At 43.6% G+C, this 22,874-nt stretch overlaps 1 protein-coding gene across 1 annotated transcript in view; it reads right to left on the reverse strand.

Annotated features, from left to right (window-relative positions):
• Positions 1-22,874, reverse strand: part of col27a1b (collagen, type XXVII, alpha 1b) — a 740,056-nt gene that overhangs the window by 658,180 nt on the left and 59,002 nt on the right. The window lies entirely within an intron of this gene.

Raw genomic sequence — 22,874 nt, forward strand, 5'->3', positions numbered from 1 at the left:
TGAGATCTTTGCCCCCATCTTTGATGTTCTATTCCTTTTTGGGAACATTTTAATACTACAGGCCATTATTCTGCAGACTGTTTAAGTCCACATGAGGTCATACTTCTTTGCAAATCAACGTTCTCACTGACAAATTTTTTTGCTGATTTTATCAGACTATATGATGTAGCCAGCGCCTTGTTATACTGAGTATCAGACCCGATTAAGTGCCAAAGATAATTTATAATAGTTTATAATACAAATTAGTCTAAATAAATGGCAACAACTTCCCCATGTAACATTTCTCACTTATTCTGGTTAAGTGCTTTCAAATTCAAGTATTCACTGCCGAAATCCGATCAGGTGCAATTTTCAGCCAGAGTTTTGAGCTACAGTGGAAAAAGATGCCAAAATATATGAGTTTAATTGTAACCATTGTGCATCGGTCCAACATAGGGCAAACCTTCCTCTGCATACAGGAGATCCTCACCCAATATCACAATTTATTACATTGATACTTGACCAAATGTCTAGAATAATTTTATCGTGATTTCCCAATTTCAGCTACCGATAAAATCCTAAAGTTGCTCCTGAATTCCTCTTTGGATTTATTAGTGACTATATTATATTCATGGTCCCCAGTTCTGGTCTCGCCCGCAAGTGGAAACATCTTCTCTACCTATACCCTATCGAACCCTTTCATAATCTTGAATACCTCTATCAGGTCACCCCTCAATCTTCCCTTTTTTAACCTCTATTACAAAAGAATTTGAGGAGAAAGAGTAAAGACATTTTACTGCAATTATATAGGGCCCTGGTGAGACCGCACCTGGAGTATTATGTACAGTTTTGGTCTCCGTACCTAAGGAAGGACATTCTTGCAATAGAGGGAGTGCAATGAAGGTTCACCAGACTGATTCCTGGGATGGGGGGGATTGTCCTATCAGGATTGAGTAGACTAGGCCTATATTCTCCACAGTTTAGAAGAATGAGAGGTGATCTCATTGAAACATACAAAATTCTTACAGGGCTTGACAGGGTAGATGCTGGGAGGATGTTTCCCCTAACTGAGGAGTCTAGAACCAGGGATCACAGTCTCAGAATAAGGGGTCGGCCATTTAGGACTAAAATGAGGAGAAATTTCTTCACTCAGAGGAATCTTTGGAATTCTCTACTCCAGAGGGCTGTGAAAGCTCAGTTGTTGAGTATATTCAAGACAGAGATCGATAGATGTTGGGATATTAAGGAAATCAAGGGATATGAGGATCAAGCAGGAAAGTGGAGTTGAGGTAGAAGATCAGCCATGAGCTTATTGAATGGTGGAACAGTCTTGAGGGGCCGAATGGCCTACTCCTGCTCCTATTTCTTACATTCGTAGATACATCTGATGTAGTGCAGTGCCACTAGTTTCAAACACTGCAGGAAACGGACTATGTTTCAAGGTAAATGATGTAATGAAGTCAAAAGATTGAGCTACAGGAGAAAAATAAAATCCTGGTTGTATTGCATATTAAAAGTCGAGTCTGTTCCAAACTGGCTATAATCCAACCTCCAATGTGCAGCAAAAACCACCACAATCTTAAATCAACTCCTGGTTAAACCATGGTTTCCCTCTGCCACCGATTTATACCAGTTCAACAAATTCACCATTAATATTTTAATTTGCTGATTATAGAACCGGGTTTCAGTATCATCGAGCTGCAAAGTTATATAAAATAAACTCTTAAACTGAATCAGCATGTTACCATTGTATGAATCATAGATATTTCAGCACAGAAGGTCACTTGGCCCGTCATACCGATGCCAGTGCTAGCTTCACATCGGAACTAACTACTTTAATCTTGTTTCCATCCTTTCCCTGCGCCATTTAATAATTTCTTCTTGAAGTATTTCACTCTGTCTTGAAAGCATGACTCACTCAGCTACAATAGCCACCTGTGGTAATGTAGTCCACATTCAAATAAACTTTTATGTGAAACAGTTCTTCTAACCTCCTCTTTAAGCTTCTAGTGCGAATTCGAAATTCATGCCCCATAGTTACTAATTCAATGACTAGTGGAAATAACTTTTCACTACTTAGTCTTAAACCCAGTCATAATTTTGAACACTGCCTCTCAGTTCTGATGATTAGGGCCCCCATTTTTAAGTCTATCATATCTACATCCTGTCATCCCCAGTATCATCCTGCTTCTTTTCCATGGCTCCAATATCCTTTCTATAATGAAATGCCCCAAATGCACATGGCACTCCAACTGTGACCTAACCAACGTCTTCCACAGATTCAAAATTATAATGTATGCACCTGTGAGGATGTTCACAGATTTGTAAGTGTTTGGGTGCTGGGTTAGCTCAGTTGGTTAGAATGTGGTGCTAATAATGCCAAGGTCGTGGATTCGATCCCTGTATGGGACATTTGAACACTATTCATAATTTTTGATCCCTACGGCCATACTATTCTGAAAAAGTCTAATTTCGGATGCGAAGCAAAGTAAGGCCTGGTTAGTACTTGGAAGGTAGATCGAGTGAGAATACCAGGTGCTTTAGACTTTAGGGGGTCGTTCAGCCCGACTGCCTACTTCTCTTCCGCAGTTACATCCGAGCCAGGGTGTCCCTGGAGATGGAGCACACGGTGTCCACCGGTACGCTCGTGGCCTTCCGCGAGAGGCGGGCGCCGGAGGGACTGGAGTGCATCATCACCCCCGGCAACTAAATTTTAATTTGATTTTATAAGTTTTATTGCCGGGTTTTAGTGTCCCCCTCCCATTTTAGCCAGGGTCACTTGTATAATTAGTGGTTTTAGTGCCCAAAAAACCCCCCCAAAAAAAACAAAAAAACAAAAAAGGGCACTTGAAAAGTGTTTGGAGTGTCCCCACCGCCTTTAATCAGGGGGCACTTGATTTAATTGTCTTCAACTAAAATAGTTGTAGAGCTGTTGCAGTCCCGTGCAATAAGTTTTTAAAGTCGGTTCACAGGCTCCCAGGCCGCCTGCAATTTCTGCGGTCTGGAAGAGTCCGTGTTCCATGTCTATGTTGAATGTGCGAGGTTGCAGCCCCTATTCCATTATTTGAAAGGGCTGCTCCTCAAATTCTGGTTGCACTTCAATCCCATACCCCTGATCTTTGGGCACCCTGTGCGGAGGGGAGCGGGTAGGTCCGAGGCCCTCCTCATAGGACTGCTCCTGGGCACGGCCAAGGAGGCCATCAGCCGGTCCAGGCAGCGGGCGGTCGAGGGGGTCGTTCAGCCCGACTGTCTGCCTCTCTTCCACAGTTACATCCGAGCCAGGGTGTCCTTGGAGATGGAGCATGCGGGGTCCACCGGTACGCTCGCGGCCCTCCGCAAGAGGTGAGCGCCGGAGGGACTGGAGTGCATCATCACCCCCGGCAACCAAATTTTAATTTGACCCTAAATGTTTAAAGTTTAATTTGTCTATGTTTGTCGGTTTTAGTGCCCCACCCCCTTTTTAGCCAGGGGGCACTTATATAATTTGTGTTTTTGGTGCCCTCAAAAAAAAATAAGGGGGCACTTGAAAAGTTTATTGGAGTGTGACCCCCCCCCACCACCGCCCCCCCCCTTCAATCAGGGGGCACTTGTTTAATCTTCACAGCTAAAATAGTTGTAGAGCTGTTGTATTGTGAGTGGCTTAGCCAGTCACGTGATGTTCACAAACCTCAATAAAACCCCAGTCAGTTGAATCTAGGTCATCCACGATGAGGTATGCAGTTGTGAGCCTAGTGGATGAACTGTTAATATGTAGTGTGATTGTTACACCTTTGTTAATAAACCAATTCGTTCTTAATAGCAATGCTATGAATTCTTAAGCAAAGAACCCATGAAGCAAATACATTACAATCATCATCGGCTTGCTTTTGTATTCAATGTCCTTACATAAAGCCCAGAACATTATTTGCCCTTTGCTGAACGTTTCCTACATGCAGTGCCGTATTATCGGCTCCACATTGTCGCAGAGGAAGGGATGCGGAAAGGCAACTCACTTGTTGATTAACTTAGCCCGCCTTGGTTGCTTTTGGTTGACATTTAGACATGTTTTATTTAGATTTTCTTGCAACGTCAGATTAACTGTGCTTCAAGGAGCAGGAAAAGATGTTCAGATAGAACTTCTTCAAACCATAAATTTAGACTGCTTTTAAGAAATAAAAAAGAAAGACTTGCATTTAGTATCAGCTGTGGTTCAGTGGTTAGCACACTCGCCTCTGAAGCAGAAGGTTGTGGGTCCAAGTCCCACTCCAGGGATTTGAGCACGAAAATGTAGACTGGCACTCCCAGTGCTGTTAGGGAGGGAGTTCCAGGATTTCGACCCAGCGACGATGAAGGAACGGCAATATATTCCCAAGACAAGATGATGTGTGACTTGGAGGGGAACTTGGAGGTGGTGGTGTTCCCATGCACCTGCTGCCCTTGTCCTTCTAGGTGGTAGAGGTCGTGGGTTTGGGAGGTGTTGCCGAAGAAGCCTTGACAAGTTGCTGCAGTGTATCTTATAGATGGTACACACTGCAGCCACGGTGCGCAGTGGTGGAGGGAGTGAATGCTTAGAGTGATGGACGGGGTGCCAACCAAGCGGGCTGCTTTATCCTGGATGGTTTCGAGCTTCTTGAGTGTTGTTAGAGCTACATTCATCCAGCCAAGTAGAGAGTATTCCATCACATTGACTTGTGCCTTGTAGATGGTGGAAAGGCTTTGAGGAGTCAGGAGGTGAGTCAATCACCACAGAATACCCAGCCTCTGACCTGCTCTTGTGGCCACAGTATTTATGAAGCAGGCCCAGTTAAGTTTCAGGTCAATGGTAACCCACAGGATGTTGATAGTGGGAGATTCGGCAATGGTATTGCCGTTGAATGTCAAGGGGCGATTGTTAGGCACTCGATTGTTGGAGATGGTCATTGCCTGGCACTTGTGTGATGCGAATGTTACTTGCATTCGCAAGTTACCTTTTCTCTTGATCACTCCATTTAATTAGCTCTAAAAATCTTTTTTTTTTTTTTAAATCACTACAAGAATCAGATACCTTGGAAGTGGTCGGAATGGAATCTACAAAGTTACGAAGTTGGAAAGAATGACAATACAGTATCATCCAGAAACTGTACAGATAGTTTATTCGTTATCTCTATACCAATGCACCCCTCCAGGAGTACAACTGTGGGACGGTTTAATTTTGGAAGATCACAAACCCAGCTGACCCAAACTAAATCACCAATACGACATCACTCTCTGACCAGGAAAAATTGCAGCTCTGTACACGTATGCAACATTCATACTCGATGAGCTCTGCTCACTGAAGAATTAAATTTTAATGTAACCAGAGACAGTTGGCTCTCTGCTAACATTAGAAAGATTAAAAATGTAGATGTAAAAGTTCACAGGCAGTTCAATGGCTGCAAATTGTACTGCACAGTTTGCATTGATGGTGAAACTGAAAATGCACAAACTGTTCAGTATAACTGACCCAATGAAGTCTTGTCTAAATGTGGATGTGTGCAGTTCTTTACAGCACCAGTGCACATTGCTTGTTTTTTAAATCTTGGCAAGCCAAAGAAAGATCAAAACTTTAAATAAAAAGAAACAAAAGTGGGTAAACCTTTTATTGAAGAGTAGGGACTACATGCAGTAGAACCACTGAGCTTAGGCTGAATCATGTGGGTATTGCTACATATGGACAGAATTAAAGTCCGCTGCCCAAAAATATTCTGTTTGTATCGGTATTCCAAACAAAACACTTGAATTACAATTGCGCTCTCCCTGCAGACCACATCCTTCTTTAATCAAAACAGAATCTGTATTTTACACAAAAATAATGCAAAAGCTTGTTGTATGTCTCAGAAAATAATTGCACAAATCATTCCTATAACTGGCCTGAATCCTTTTTTTTAAATAAATATTTTGAGTCTTTATCACAAGAACTTTTGAATACACTTCTCTATTATTGCTTTCTGATTCTGAACATTTGATATTGAGATTTAAAAGAATCAGAATTTAGGAGGGCTTTGAAAACTTGAAAGCTTAAACTTGGAGAGGTTAAAGAAGTTGATTCATTTTTACGATCCGCTTTGCCAACTTATTCCCCTTATTGGGCCCCACTTTCCCCTCTCTCTCCCTTGCTTATTGCTGCCACACTTCCACCTTAGGATGGTGGGCCAGTCTTGGCTTTTCCATACTCTGGTGAATGCCAAAAATCTGATAATGTTATTATTTCGCACAGTGTTTCTTTTTAAACTGATGTAGAACTGGTACCAAAGAAAGATTCTTGCAGCAATCAAGAAACTCAGGAACTGTACTCAAACTATTTCCCGGAAGACAGTGACTCATGCTGCAGCATAATCCCTTGGGCATTGGCAGCCCCTCTATCACCTTAGCGTATGACCCATCTTTGTGCGTAGGCCTTTACAGTGAATGTTGCCAGATTATTTGACTGCGAGAGACAACTTAGCTGAGCTTAATCCTGTTTGCACATGGGATCACTTCGCAATCAGAGGTGCGAGCCATGGTTGATTTGTTTTCTTCCAAGCCTAAGGCACCGAAGCCAACTGTAAGACGGACTGAAAAAGTTTCTATAGATATATAAAGAGAAAAAGGTTAGTAAAGACAAACGTAGGTCCCCTGCAGTCAGAATCAGGGGAAGTCATAACGGGGAACAAAGAAATGGCAGACCAATTGAACAAGTACTTTGGTTCGGTATTCACTAAGGAAGACACAAACAACCTTCCGGATATAAAAGGGGTCAGAGGGTCGAGTAAGAAGGAGGAACTGAGGGAAATCCTTATTAGTCGGGAAATTGTGTTGGGGAAATTGATGGGATTGAAGGCCGATAAATCCCCAGGGCCTGATGGACTGCATCCCAGAGTACTTAAGGAGGTGGCCTTGGAAATAGAGGATGCAGTGACAGTCATTTTCCAACATTCCATAGACTCTGGATCAGTTCTTATCTAGTGGAGGGTAGCCAATGTAACCCCACTTTTTAAAAAAGGAGGGAGAGAGAAAACAGGGAATTATAGACCGGTCAGCCTGACCTCAGTAGTGGGTAAAATGATGGAATCAATTATTAAGGATGTCATAGCAACGCATTTGGAAGGAGATGACATGATAGGTCCAAGTCAGCATGGATTTATGAAAGGGAAATCATGCTTGACAAATCTTCTGGAATTTTTTGAGGATGTTTCCAGTAGAGTGGACAAGGGAGAACCAGTTGATGTGGTATATTTGGACTTCCAGAAGGCTTTCGACAAGGTCCCACACAAGAGATTAATGTGCAAAATTAAAGCACATGGGATTGGGGGTAGTGTGCTGACGTGGATTGAGAACTGGTTGTCAGACAGGAAGCAAAGAGTAGGAGTAAATGGGTACTTTTCAGAATGGCAGGCAGTGACTAGTGGGGTACCGCAAGGTTCTGTGCTGGGGCCCCAGCTTTTTACATTGTACATTAATGATTTAGACGAGGGGATTAAATGTAGTATCACCAAATTTGCAGATGACACTAAGTTGGGTGGCAGTGTGAGCTGCGAGGAGGATGCTGTGAGGCTGCAGAGTGACTTGGATAGGTTAGGTGAGTGGGCAAATGCATGGCAGATGAAGTATAATGTGGATAAATGTGAGGTTATCCACTTTGGTGGTAAAAACAGAGAGACAGACTATTATCTGAATGGTGACAGATTAGGAAAAGGGGAGGTGCAACGAGACCTGGGTGTCATGGTACATCAGTCATTGAAGGTTGGCATGCAGGCGGTTAAGAAAGCAAATGGCACGTTGGCCTTCATAGTGAGGGGATTTGAGTACAGGGGCAGGGAGGTGTTGTTACAGTTGTACAGGGCCTTGGTGAGGCCACACCTGGAGTATTGTGTACAGTTTTGGTCTCCTAACTTGAGGAAGGACATTCTTGCTATTGAGGGAGTGCAGCGAAGGTTCACCAGACTGATTCCCAGGATGGCGGGACTGACATATCAAAAAAGACTAGATCAACTGGGCTTGTATTCACTGGAGTTCAGAAGAATGAGAGGGGATCTCATAGAAACGTTTAAAATTCTGACGGATTTAGACAGGTTAGATGCAGGAAGAATGTTCCCAATGTTGGGGAAGTCCAGAACCAGAGGTCACAGTCTAAGGATAAGGGGTAAGCCATTTAGGACCGAGATGAGGAGAAACTTCTTCACCTAGAGAGTGGTGAATCTGTGGAATTCTCTACCACAGAAAGTTGTTGAGGCCAATTCACTAAATATATTCAAAAAGGAGTTAGATGAAGTCCTTACTGCTAGGGGGATCAAGGGGTATGGCGAGAAAGCAGGAATGGAGTACTGAAGTTGCACGTTCAGCCATGAACTCACTGAATGGCGGTGCAGGCTCGAAGGGCCGAATGGCCTACTCCTGCACCTATTTTCTATGTTTCTATGTAACATCCTTCCCCTGCCTTGGCCGATAGGATTTTTGAGGTGGGAATGATAAGAGCAATTTTGTAAGAAGAATGATGGTGCTTGAGGAAGCATACCATGGGGACTAGGAGGGATAGAAGAGTGCTCAGAATTTGCACTGGATTTGAATAGAGGGAGCAGGATGTGAGTCTCATGGGAGAGATGAAGGGAGATTGATGAGAAAATGCCAAGTGATGGTGGATCGTTTGTAGGGTGGTGGCTGGCCAGCGGTTGCAGCAAGGGGGTGGAGGAGGGGGTGTAGGGGCAGAGATGGGGATATACCTCAACATTATTGAGTCACATATCTGTGCTTCAAAATTCGGAAAAAATCCCACAAAAAATGTACTGGACATCGCAGCCGGGATTTTCCGGGGCCTATAACCCGTAAGTGCCCTGCAAGTTCCGGGTTTACGCCTGCGTGAAAACCCAGAACTTATGATGTGTCAAAAATCTTCTTGACAAATCCTCCGCATCCCCGGGAAATGGCCATTGGCTGGTGGAGAGTTGGGCTATTTGCTGGTAAAAGCAGGCGTAGGGCCTCCTTTTACCAGCATAAAGGTGAAAATAAATATTAAAATAAAATATTTTAAATCATTTTAGCATTCAAAAATCTGTAATAAATTTGCGTTATTTTTGGCCACTTGAAAAATGTTTACATTTATTTTTCAAAAAATTAAATATTTGTTTTAAATGTTTAATTAAATTGTATTTTACTTCATTTTAATCATGTAATGCTTTTTTTATTTCAGCGCTATAAAAATGTATTTTTTGGGTGATTCCTATTAAGCTTATGGGGATTCGGTATGTAAATGGAATCCCCAGAAATATAATGGGAATTCCCTTTTCTGATTGGTTGGGACAGCCCACGTGATCTCAAGAGCGCTCGCGAGCCGCCTGCGCCCCTGGGATACGTGGGCCTTTACACATGTCTACAAATAGAGGCCCAGGAGCGTGAATCTTGATGTATCCAGGACCATCAGGTAGGTACATAGATTTATTGCGATTCAGAGGCATCCGCCTGCGGGAAACCTCCAACCACAAATTCAGGCCCAGCATGATTTTTTTTTTTTAAGTATGGGGGGGGAAATTCGGTCGCACCTCTGTTGCGGCATTGTCCCGGGTGGAGCGGTACATTTTTCGCCAGCAAATCGATTGCATTTGCCGCTGCAAAATTCATCAGCTGAGTCTGGAGTTTGGAGCGGAGCGCTAAGGGAGGTGTTGCACTCCTCTTTTAGGGCGCTAGGACAGCTGAGCAAACGAAAATCCGAGCTAAATAGCCGGCCTCAGAGCGCCATGAAAGAGGCTGCGGGGTGGGCGGGTGGGGTGGGATAAGAAAACCTGATAAAAAAACAACAAAAACATTCCCAATACATAACTCATACCACCACAACATAAATCGTGGGAAAAAACACAATCACACTTACCTGAGGTCGCACATTACTTACCTCACTGCGGCCGCAACAGCTTGGAACGCCAGCTTCCACAAGCATTCCCAGCAGGACGCTCTACGGGGTGCGAAGGGTCAGGCAGCAGCCAAAAATCGAGCCGGTGCCACAATCAGCCTCACCACTTCCGGGCGGTAATACTCTGCGCCCCGTTGAAACCGGCACCAAATGTTCCGGCGGGACGCCGGAAACTGGCCGCCCGCCCGGAAGTGCTTATCGCCGCCATTACCACTCCTCCGGCACACTAATAGGGGCGGCAGAAGACCGAAAATCCAGCCCAATTGACTTTTATTATTTTAATTCTTTGTTTGTGTGTGCAATTGCTCTCACAACAACTAATTTAGAATTTTATTTCACATTCCTATTGTAAATAAGAAAAAAAAAGTCATAAAAGTAACCAAATATGAATTACTCTCCTCATTTATGTTTGCTATCAGTTCATTTTTCCCGCAGCATTCATTAGTAGTGGACCCCGACACTGATGGTGTGTCATTGCAAACACTATGCAGGTAAAATCCGTAACGGAGAAAAAACAGGCGCGGGCCATGCCCCATTGGAAGGAGTTCAGGCAACATGTCAAATTCAACTGAAAGCGCATTGCAATATGATCAGACAGGTGCAAGACATACAAAACAAACCGCCTTGTTACTGAGAAACAGGTTTGGAATTATTAAAAATGAAAGTGCAGGTGCTTCATGCAATCAGAGTGGATGCTGGATTGAACACCTGCATTGATCTTCTAACAATAGCCTAGAAATTACTGTTTGCAATTCCTTTATCTTTAATGTAGATGTTAATGTGCATTTTAATTAGATTAACAGTCTTTCAGATGAGGCATTAAACAAAGGTCCCGTCTACCCTCTCAGGTGGGTGTAAAAGATCCCATGTCACTATTTCAAAGAAGAGCAGGGGAGTTATCCCCGGTATCTTGGGACCAATATTTATCCCTCAATCAACGTAACAAAAACAGATTATCTGGTCATTATCACATTACTGTTTGTGGGAGCTTACTGTGTTCAATTTGGCTGCCACGTTTCCCACATTACAACAGTGACTACACTCCACAAGTACGTCATTGGCTGTAAAGCACTTTGAGACATCCGGTGGTCGTGAAAGGTGCTATAGAAATGCAAGTCTTGATTTCTTTTTAATGAATAGGCAATTGGGGGATGTGCAATAAATGCCGGCTTTGCCAGCGATGCCCACATTCCGGGAACGATTATTAAAAAGTGATCCCTTTGCAGACAGGACTACTTCTGATTCCATTGTGCCTGAATCTGCCGTGAAGAAAACTTGCATCACGTCAAACACTACGGAAGAATATTTTCATTCATTCAGATTTTGGCTGTGGAAGTAGTGAAGCCAAAGACAGAGGGGGACAAATGCGGTACCTTAGCACCAGCTAACGGGACGCTAGAGCATTAGCATTGGGTGAGGCGAATCCAGCGCTTCATGCCAAATCTGCTGCCACCCGCGCCTCCACTAACAGTTATCGCCGCGAGCAGTGAGCACGAATTTTACGTACAATCTAAAGCATTAGCGCCTAGCACTAATTCTCCAACTTCTCTAATTATACCGCACATTCTTGGGTTATAATTAATTTCTACCCAGATTTTTTTGGCCAAAGTACGGAAATGCCAATGATAGTACATTTTACCCTCTGTACATGACACAATCATTGTTATTCAAGGAACGTGCGCAATCAAGCACACGGTATTCCACCAAATTAGCACAACTGGCCCAAATCAGATTACATAGGATGCACAATCCAGGTCAGTTGTCATCCCTAATGCACACACAACATAAGTGAGACAAATAAGATTGCATGGAGACCAATTACTCAGTAAGGTTCCAGATCTCTTTGGTTGCAATCCAGGTCATGATGTAACAGTTTATAGATGTCTTTTAAGGTTTACAGCATAGTGCTCCAGTACATTTAGAATTAATGTAGTTGTACCACTTCTGTATTCAACCCTGCTCTGTGTAACTTTCTGGCTTCAATGAAGAAAATAATAAGAAACACTCTTCACTCAGAATCTGTTTCACTCAGAATCTGTTTCAGATACATCTGTCAGGTGTCAGGCCTTGGCAGTGAATGGCACCATATCTGCTGAGGAAATCCCCCATACACATTATCCAGCTACCAATTTAGCTTGAAACAAAGTGGAAGTTCTTCAATGAGATTTGATAGTTGGTTCAATATTGATGTAAAATTTAACTCTGTGAGCACACCTGCCACATGAGGTCTGTCATGGGGACCCAGGCTGATAGGTGAGCATGGTGCAAGTGGTTAGTGATAACAAACTTGTTCTCACAGGGTTTCCTGCATTACAACAGTGACTAAACTCCAAAAGTACTTCACTGGCTGTAAAGCGCTTTGGGACGTCTGGTGGCGCTATAGAAATAAAAGTCTTTTTTTCTTTTGTTTTTAGAAATCATTTCAGACATCTGCAAATTGGTCTCCTCCAACCTACAATCTTTGCAGTTTCCTTGGATATTGGCCAACCAAACAGCAACAGATATCCACTTTGAAATATGGTCATTTCCATCTTGAATTATTCTCCACATTAGTACTTACAACAACAACAACTTGTATTTATATAGCACCTTTAACATGGTAAAACGTCCCAAGGCACTTCACAGGAGTATTATGAGACACATATTTGACACCAAGCCGCATAAAAAGAAATTAGGACAGATGGAGATAGGTTTTAAGGAGCGTCTTAAAGGAGGAAAGCGTGGTGGAGAGGCGAGGGAGGGTGTTCCAGAGTTTAGAGCCTAGGCAGCTGAAGGCACAGTCACCGATTGTTGAGCAATTATAATCAGGGATGCTAAAGAGGGCAGAATTAGAGGGGGGTTGTGAGGCTGAAGGAGATTACAGAGATAGGGAGGGGCAAGGCCATGGAAGGATTTGTAAACAAGGATGAGAATTTTGAAATCGACGCGTTGCTTAACCGGGAGCCAGTGTAGGTCAGCAAGCACAGGGGTGATGGATGAACGGGACTTGGTGCAAGTTAGGACACAGGCAGCCGAGTTTTGGATAACCTCAAGTTTATAGAAACATAGAAACATAGAAAATAGGTGCAGGAGTAGGCCATTCAGCCCTTCTAGCCTGCACCGCCATTCAATGAGTTCATGGCTGAACATTCAACTTCAGTACCCCATTCCTGCTTTCTCGCCATACCCCTTGATTCCCCTAGTAGTAAGGACCTCATCTAACTCCTTTTTGAATATATTTAGTGAATTGGCCTCAACAACTTTCTGTGGTAGAGAATTCCACAGGTTCACCACTCTCTGGGTGAAGAAGTTCCTCCGCATCTCGGTCCTAAATGGCTTACCCCTTATCCTTAGACTGTGACCTCTGGTTCTGGACTTCCCCAACATTGGGAACATTCTTCCTGCATCTAACCTGTCTAACCCCGTCAGAATTTTAAATGTTTCTATGAGGTCCCCTCTCATTCTTCTGAACTCCAGTGAATACAAGCCCAGTTGATCCAGTCTTTCTTGATAGGTCAGTCCCGCCATCCCGGGAATCAGTCTGGTGAACCTTCGCTGCACTCCCTCAATAGCAAGAATGTCCTTCCTCAGGTTAGGAGACCAAAACTGTACACAATACTCCAGGTGTGGCCTCACCAATGCCCTGTACAACTGTAGCAACACCTCCCTGCCCCTGTACTCAAATCCCCTTGCTATGAAGGCCAACATGCCATTTGCTTTCTTAACCGCCTGCTGTACCTGCATGCCAACCTTCAATGACTGATGTACCACGACACCCAGGTCTCTTTGCACCTCCCCTTTTCCTAATCTGTCACCATTCAGATAATAGTCTGTCTCTCTGTTTTTACCACCAAAGTGGATAACCTCACATTTATCCACATTATACTTCATCTGCCATGCATTTGCCCACTCACCTAACCTATCCAAGTCGCTCTGCAGCCTCACAGCATCCTCCTCGCAGCTCACACTGCCACCCAACTTAGTGTCATCCGCAAATTTGGAGATACTACATTTAATCCCCTCATCTAAATCATTAATGTACAGTGTAAACAGCTGGGGCCCCAGCACAGAACCTTGCGGTACCCCACTAGTCACTGCCTGCCATTCTGAAAAGTACCCATTTACTCCTACTCTTTGCTTCCTGTCTGACAACCAGTTCTCAATGCATGTCAGCACACTACCCCCAATCCCATGTGCTTTAACTTTGCACATCAATCTCTTGTGTGGGACCTTGTCAAACGCCTTCTGAAAGTCCAAATATACCACATCAACTGGTTCTCCCTTGTCCACTCTACTGGAAACATCCTCAAAAAATTCCAGAAGATTTGTCAAGCATGATTTCCCTTTCACAAATCCATGCTGACTTGGACCTATCATGTCACCTCTTTCCAAATGCACTGCTATGACATCCTTAATAATTGATTCCATCATTTTACCCACTACCGATGTCAGGCTGACTGGTCTATAATTCCCTGTTTTCTCTCTCCCTCCTTTTTTTAAAAAGTGGGGTTACATTGGCTACCCTCCACTCTATAGGAACTGATCCAGAGTCAATGGAATGTTGGAAAATGACTGTCAATGCATCCACTATTTCCAAGGCCATCTCCTTAAGTACTCTGGGATGCAGTCCATCAGGCCCTGGGGATTTATCGGCCTTCAATCCCATCAATTTCCCCAACACAATTTCCCAGCTAATAAGGATTTCCCTCAGTTCCTCCTCCTTACTAGACCCTCTGACCCCTTTTATAACCGGAAGGTTGTTTGTGTCCTCCTTCGTGAATACCGAACCAAAGTACTTGTTCAATTGGTCCGCCATTTCTTTGTTCCCCGTTATGACTTCCCCTGATTCTGACTGCAGGGGACCTACGTTTGTCTTTACTAACCTTATGTAGGGTAGAATGTGGGAGGCCAGCCAAATTGGAATAGTCAAGTCTAGAGGTAACAAAGGCATAGATGAGGGTTTCAGCAAAAGATAAGCTGAGGCAGGGGTGGAGATGGACGATATTACAGTGAAGATAAGAATAAAACTACAGTGGGTAGTGCTTTTGGATGGTGCGTGCATTATTAGAACAGTCCTGCCCTTCTTTAAAAAACTCCTAGAATTCTGAAACTTCCTAAGTTTTTTTCAAGCAAAGCTTGTTTAATTGTCTATAAGGGTGCTGAGAAAGGTTGAGCATTTCAACATCACCGGAATGGGAAAATTAATTGACCAAGTCGAGATACAAACATGCTAGCAATCATACATTTAGATTACTCACAGCACCAAAGCTAACATTACGAGGGTAGTGAGAGGTGCTGTTATTGTGCTTTTTAAAAATTATTTAAAAAAATGCTGAAACCTAATTGAAGAGCCATCATCCATAACGCAGTACACCATCATGAATTAAAGAGAAGCCAAGACAAAATCAAGAAGTCGTGCTCCAGTTACACTAAGGTGGCTATATATTAAAAACCAAATCCGGGGATGCACAGGCACTGTTCCCCAGCAAATTTATTTTTGGCTGCGCGGCCCATTTGACAGACAGCTACGTGGCTCTCCAGCTTAGATACACCGAATCACGAATTTTGTTTGTGTTCTGGCAATAGTGCCGCACCATCTTCGGTCAGGTGAGCAGAGTCAGCATGGATTTATGAAGGGGAAGTCATGTTTGACAAATTTGCTGAGTTCTGTAATGAACAGGATGGATAAAGGGGAGCCAGTGGATGTGGTGTATTTGGAATACCAGAAGGCATTGGACAAGGTGCCACATAAAAGGTTACTGCACAAGATACAAGTTCACAGGGTTGGGGGTAATATATTAGCATCGATAGAGAATTGGAGAACTAACAGAGAATCGGGATAAATGGTTCATTGTCTGGTTGGCAACCAGTAACTAGTGGTGTGCCGCAGGGATCAGTGCTGGGACCCCAACTATTTACAATCTATAATAACGACTTGGAAGAAGGGATTGAGTGTAAGGTAGCCAAGTTTGCTGATGATACAAAGATGGGAGAGGAAAAGCAATGTGTGAGGAGGACACAAAAAATCTGCAAAAGGATATAGACAGGCTAAGTGAGTGGGCAAAAATTTGGCAGATGGAGTATAATGTTGGAAAGTGTGAGGTCATGCACTTTAGCAGAAAAAGTCAAAGAGCAAGTTATTATTTAAATGGAGAAAGATTGCAAAGTGCCGCAGTACAGCGGGACCTGGGGGTACTTGCACATGAAACATAAAAGGATAGTATGCAGCTACAGTAAGTGATCAGGGAGGCCAATGGTATCTTGGCCTTTACTGCAAAGGGGATGGAGTATAAAAGCAGGGAATTCTTACTACAGCCATATAAGGTATTGGTGAGGCCACACCAAAGGTTACTGCATAGGTTTCCATATTTACGAAAGGATATACTTGCTTTGGAGGCAGTTCAGAGAAGGTTCACTAGGTTGATTCCGGGGATGAGGGGGTTGACTTATGAGGAAAGGTTGAGTAGGTTGGGCCTCTACTCATTGGAATTCAGAAGAATGAGAGTGATCTTATCGAAACGTATAAGATTATGAGGGGGCTTGACAAGGTGGATGCAGAGAGGATGTTTCCACTGATGGGAGAGACTAGAACTAGAAGGCACGATCTTAGAATAAGGGGTGGTCCATTTAAAACAGAAATGAGGAGAAATTTCTTCTCTGAGGGTTGTAAATCTGTGGAATTCGCTGCCTCAGAGAGCTCTGGAAGCTGGATCATTGAATAAATTTAAGACAGATATAGACAGTTTCTTAAACGATAAGGGGATAAGGGGTTATGGAGAGCGGGCGGGGAAGTGGAGCTGAGTCCATGATCAGGTCAGCCATGAGGGGCCGTATGGCCTACTCCTGTTCCTATTTCTTATGTTCTTATGTATCTTCTTGTCCCCAATTACCCGAAATTTTAATTTATCAATTTTGCATCTGTTTTCAACAGATGAAATTTGCCAAACAACATCCTCAGTCTCAGAAGCTTTCAGATTCACAAACCTCTTCTCGGTGGGAGAATTTAGAGCTTGCCTTCCCTTACTCAATAAAAAAAAACAAGCTGCACCATACAGGTAAACAGGTGCAGTAAATCAAATCCACTCACCCACCCATCTGCTCTCACCATTCCCTTGGCTTCTCCCGCACATTTGAAGGTCCCGCCCTCCGCCCAGTCGCCATTGGATGAAGCATTGATCAGCTGACAATCCTCTACAGTGCAGAGCGACCAAAGCTATAGATAGTGCCTTGTCTCACACCCATTGGATTGCATTATGGGAAGGCCGGGCCACCATTGACGCCTCCAATCAACCCGATCTAGGAATTCGTTCCTGAACTCAAAGGGGCCGAGAATCTCCTGAGGAACGGGTTTCTGCGCATTAACATAATCAAAGACTCAATATCGGGGGTGAGAATTTTAAACCAGCATCTCTTCTGGGGACATTCTATGGCGGGGACACAGTCCCAAATCCGGGGGCTGCCCCTGGAAAACAGGAGACGTTTGGTCAGCCTAGGTTTCACTAAGCATGGGTTTTAAAACTTCTCGACTGTAGAGAAGGGATGATTGCAGGAGCTAACATGCTTCGCAGTATTAAAAGCCTGGGACAGTATGAATTCAAATGTCATTATGTTACAGGCACCGGTCTTCGAATGATAGACAATAATGCGATGTGTGCACTTTTGCTGGTAACAAAGGTGCCTTGCATCTCCTGGGGGTGATCGCACACCTCGGCTTCAGGGTATTCAATAGTAGATTGCCAACTTGGTTCTTGAGTGTCAGCTGTGGCTCAGTGGCTAGCACTCTTGTTCTGAATCTGAAGGTTGTGGATTCAAGTCCCACTCCAGGAACTTGAGCACATAAATCTAGGCTGACACTCCAGTGCAGTGCTGAGGGAGGGCTGCACTGTTGGAGGTGCCGTCTTTCAGAAGAAATGTTAAATCGAGGCCCCGTCTGCTCTCTCAAGTGGACGTAAAAGATCCCATGGCACTATTTCGAAGAAGAGCAGGGAAGTCATCCCTGGTGTCCTGGCCAATATTTAATCATCAATAAACAGGTTATCTGGTCATCATCACATTGCTGTTTGTGAGAGCTTGCTTGTGTGCAAATTGGCTGCCACATTTCCTACATTACAACAGTGACTACACTCCAAAAGTACGTGAAGGGCTTTGAGAGGTCCAGTGGTCGTGAACGGCGCTGTATAAATGCAAGTCTTTCTTTCTTTGAGTTATACTCCTGCATTTGCAATGGCATTCATCAAAAACTACCTTGCACTGATGCAAAAGCAGCAGTACGACAACACAGTTAAAACAGGAAACAATGCAACAAGTCTTGATTTCATATATTGTCCATGAACGAGAAAGAGGTATTCAGGAAGCTTCCCCAAATATGAGCGGTATTCAAACCTTGGAAGTTAAGAGTGGTTAGAAGTAATATCCAAGTTGAGAAAGATGAAAAATTGTTGAGAAGAAAGGCATTTGGCATGAACTGGGAATCCAAATTTCTTGGAGACAGCTTTAACAGCTGAGAAGATATGGAAGTTCTCATTTGTGATCAGAGTAGCTAGTGAATCCAAGTTTGTCAACAGATGAAGAAGAAATAGGACTAAAAGATTAGTGACATTATGCTGTAAATTAGATAAACAGAAATGATCTATTGACTCAGGAAAACAATTTCAGACATGTTCCTAAAGCATGTGCATTGTAGCAGTTAACAATATGTTTGAAATATACAAACTAAAAAATATAATGAATGTTTCAGTGCATTCAACGCTGGCTGAGCAAAACCTTCTAAAAAGCTTTCAACTGCACACTGGTTTTTAATCTGCTTTTTGTTCCTTATTTCTGCATAACACACACCCAATATGTTATTCATTATTACATCTATAATAAAAATAATAAACAGTTATAATAAACAGAACAGTACATGACTGGAGATAGATTCCCTAGCAGATTCATGAGCTTGTCTTTTCAATTGTGTGAGATCAACCCTAAATTTTCTCATCACTGCACTATCATTTGCTCATTAATACTGTGAGTGTCAGCCTTGGATTTGGGATATGTTCAGTGGGCAGCGCCCTCGTCTCTGAGCCAGAGGTTGTGGGTTCATAGTCCCACTCCAGAGACATCAGCATAAAAATCTAGGCTGACACTCCAGTGCAGTACCGAGCGAATGTTGGCAGAAGTGCCGCCCTTCTGATGAAACGTCAAACTGAGGCTCCGCCTGCCCTCTCAGGTAGACCTAAAATACCCCATGGTGCTGAGCCTGCTCCGCCATTCAATAAGATCATGGCTGATCATCAACCTCAATTCCACTTTCCCGCCCAATCCCCATATCCCTTCCTTCTCCTAGAGTCCAAATATCTAGAGATCTCAGCCTTGAATATACTCAATGGCTCAGCATCCACAACCCTCTGGGATAGAGAATTTCAAAGATTCACAACCCTCTGAGTGAAGAAATTTCTCCTCATCTCAGTCTTAAATGGCCGACCCCTTATCCTGAGACTATGTCCCCTAGTTATTAAGAGTATATTAAGAGTAAGAGGGTAACTAAAGGGTAGGGCCTATTAGAGACCATGAGGGTAATCTTTGTGTGAAGGCGGAAGATGTTGGTAGGGTTCTTAACGAATACTTTGCATCTGTTTTCATAAAGGAAAGGGGTAATGCAGATACTGCTATCGAGGAGGAGTGTGATATTCTGGATGAAATAAATATAGTGAGACAGGAACTATTAAGGGGTTTAGCAGCTTTTAAAGTAGGCAAGTCCCCAGGCCCAGATGAAATGCATCCCAGGCTGTTGAGCGAAGTAAAGGAGGAAATAGCAGAGGCTTTGACTTCAATTTCCAGTCCTCTTTGGATCTGGGCATGGTGCTGGAGGATGGTGGATTGCTAATGTAGTACCCTTGTTTAAGAAGGGAAAAAGGGATAGCCCGAGTAATTACAGGCCTGTCAGCCTAACCTCAGTGATGGGAAAATTACTGGAAAAAATCCTGAAAGACAGGATAAATCTGCATTTGGAAAGGCAAGGATTAATTAGGGACAGTCAGCACGAATTTGTTAAGGGAAGATCATGTTTGACTAACCTGATTGAATGTTTTGAGGAGGTAACTAAGAGGGTTGATGAGGGTAGTGCGTACGATGCAGTATATATGGACTTTAGCAAGGCTTTTGATAAGGTCCCACATAGTAGACTGGTCATGAAAGTTAAAGCCCATGGGATATAGGGCAAAGTGGCAAGTTGGATCCAAAATTGGCTTGGAGGTAGGAAGCAAAGGGTGATGATTGATGGATCTTTTTGAGACTGGAAGGATGTTTCCAGTGGAGTTCCACAGGGCTCAGTACTGGGACCCTTGCTTTTTGTGGTATATATCAAAGATTTAGATTTGAATATAGGGAGTATGATTAAGAAGTTTGCAGACAACACTAAAATTGGCTGTGTGGTTGATAATGAAGAGGAAAGTCATGGGCTGCAGGAGGATATCAATCTACTGGTCAGGTGGGCAGAGCAGTGGCAAATGGAATTTAATAGAGAGAAGTTTGAGGTGATGCACTTTGAGAGGACTAATAAGGAAAGGGTATACACATTAAGCGGTAGGCCACTTAATAGTGTAGATGAACAAAGGGACCTTGGAGTGCTTGTCTACAGATCCCTGAAAGTAGCAGGCCAGGTGGATAAGGTGGTTAAGAAGGCATACGGAATGCTTGCCTTTATTGGCCGAGGCATAGAATATAAGAGCAGGGAGGTTATGCTTAAATTGTATAATACTTTGGTTAGGCCACAGCTGGAGTACTGCATGCAGTTCTGGTCGCCGTATTATAGGAAGGACATGATTGCACTAGAGAGGATGCAGAGGAGATTTACTGTGATGCTGCCTGGAATGGAGAATCTTAATTATTGGATAGGCTGGGTTTGTTCTCATTGGAACAGAGGTGGTTGAGAGGAGACCTCATCGAGGTGTACAACATATTGAGGGGCCTGGACATAGTGGATAGTAAAGGTCTATTTCCATTGGTGGAGGGGTCTATTATGAAAGGGCATAGTTCTAAGGTGGATGGTGGAAGGTTTAGAGGGGATTTGAGGGGGTGCTTCTTTACACAGAGGGTTGTGGGGATCTGGAACTCGCTGCCTGGAAGAGTGGTGGATGCAGAAACCCTCACCACTTTTAAGAGATGGTTGGATGGGCACTTAAAGTGCAGTAACCTGCAGGGTTACGGACCGAGAGCTAATAATTGGGATTAAACTGGATGACCTTTTGTTGGACGGCGCAGATATAATGATAAGTACTGCAGGGAATAGAATACAGACAGGGTGATCTCCTGGACTAGTGTCGATCGCCTGGATGGGTTGGACAGGAATTTTCCCAGATTTTTTCTCCCTAAATTGGCCTGGGTTTTTATCTGTTTTTTGCCTCTCCCAGGAGATCACATGGCTCCGGTTGGGGTGGAGTATAGATGTTTTCAGTATAAGGGGTGTCGCAGTTGTGTGAGGCGGACTGGTTGGGCTGGGTGCTCTTTGCCTTTCCGTCATTGTTCATAGGTTTATATGTAACCTTTCGGGCTGCTGACCAAGGGCCGTGCAGCTCTTTGGCAGCCGGCACAGACATGATGGGCTGAAATGGCCTCCTTCTGCGCTGTAAATTTCTATGTTTCTATGTAGTTCTAGACTCTCCAACTAGGGAAAATAACCTCTCAGCATCTACCCCTCAATAACATATATTTCAATGACATTACCTCTCATTCTTCTAAACTCTAGAGAGTATAGGCCCAATCTATTCAATCTGTCCTCATAGGACAACCCTCTCATCCCAGGGATCAATCTAGTGAACCTTTGTTGCACTGCCTCCAAGACAAGTATGTTCTTCCTCAGATAAGGAAAGCAAAACTGTGCACAATACTCCAGATGTGGTCTCACCAAAGCGCTGTGCAATTGTAGTAAGACTTCCTTACTCTTTTACTCCAACCCCCTTTTATAAAGGCCAACACATTTGTTTTCCTATTTGCTTGCTATACCTGCATGCTAACTTTCCGTGTTTCCTGTACGAGGACATGTAAGAGCAGGGGAGCTTCTCCCAGTGTCCTGGCCAAGATTTATCCCTCAACCAACACCTACAACAGATGATCTGGTCATTTATTTAAATACCCTTTGTGGGAGCTTGCTGTGCGCAAGATACCTTTCAAAAGTACTTCATTGGATATAAAGCAGTTGGGACATCCTGAGATCGTGAAAGGCACTATATAAATTCAAGTCTTTCATTCTTTATTCCCCACCTCATTTTCTTGATCACCTGCCAGCTGAGTGTCCCAGTGCACAAAAGCCCAGAAAATCTGGTGCTGTTATTTGTGCATCGACCCTCCCCCAGAGGTTACATCATCCAAGGGGGTCCTGGGTACAAGCCGAAAAATGCAAATAGAAATGTCTTTCATTTTTATATTAAGCTCCAGTATGCTGCAGTCTAATTGGGGCCTTCTGGTGTTGATCTCTTGGTACATGGCTTGCTCCCAACCATGTAACAGAATTTGGGGCAGATTTATACGTTAGAAGTTTCCTGGCACTTTAGTTGCAAACCCCAGCTGAGTTGATTTGTTCTTTAGAACTTTGGTGACTTGTTTTGCTGAGCTGCCAACTGCTAGGTTCTCCACCATAATTCCACAAATACTCAACATACCATTCATCACTGGACAGGAAATCCTCATGATCCTAGTCCTCTCCTGCAAGAGCAGAGCACTATGCATGCACAACACCCGTCCAGCACCATGATGGATGGTATAATGTATACACCTGTGAGGCTTGTGGAGCTGCTGCACTGTGAGTGGCTTAGCCAGTCACGTGAAGTTCACAAGACTCAATAAAGCCCCAGTTAATTGAGTTCAGCTTCTCCACGATGCAGTTGTGAACCTGGTGGATGAACTGGCAGTGTTCAGTTTGATTGTTAAACCTTTGCTAATAAACCAGCTAGTTCTTTACAGCAAATGTGTAACTATGAATTCTTCAGCAAAGAACCCATGAAGCAAATAAACAACAGATGGCGGGGTGGGCGGGGGGGGAACAGGGGGAGGGGGAGGG

Source organism: Pristiophorus japonicus, chromosome 20 (genome assembly GCF_044704955.1).
Source record: "Pristiophorus japonicus isolate sPriJap1 chromosome 20, sPriJap1.hap1, whole genome shotgun sequence".
Classification (NCBI taxonomy): Eukaryota; Metazoa; Chordata; class Chondrichthyes; family Pristiophoridae; genus Pristiophorus; species Pristiophorus japonicus.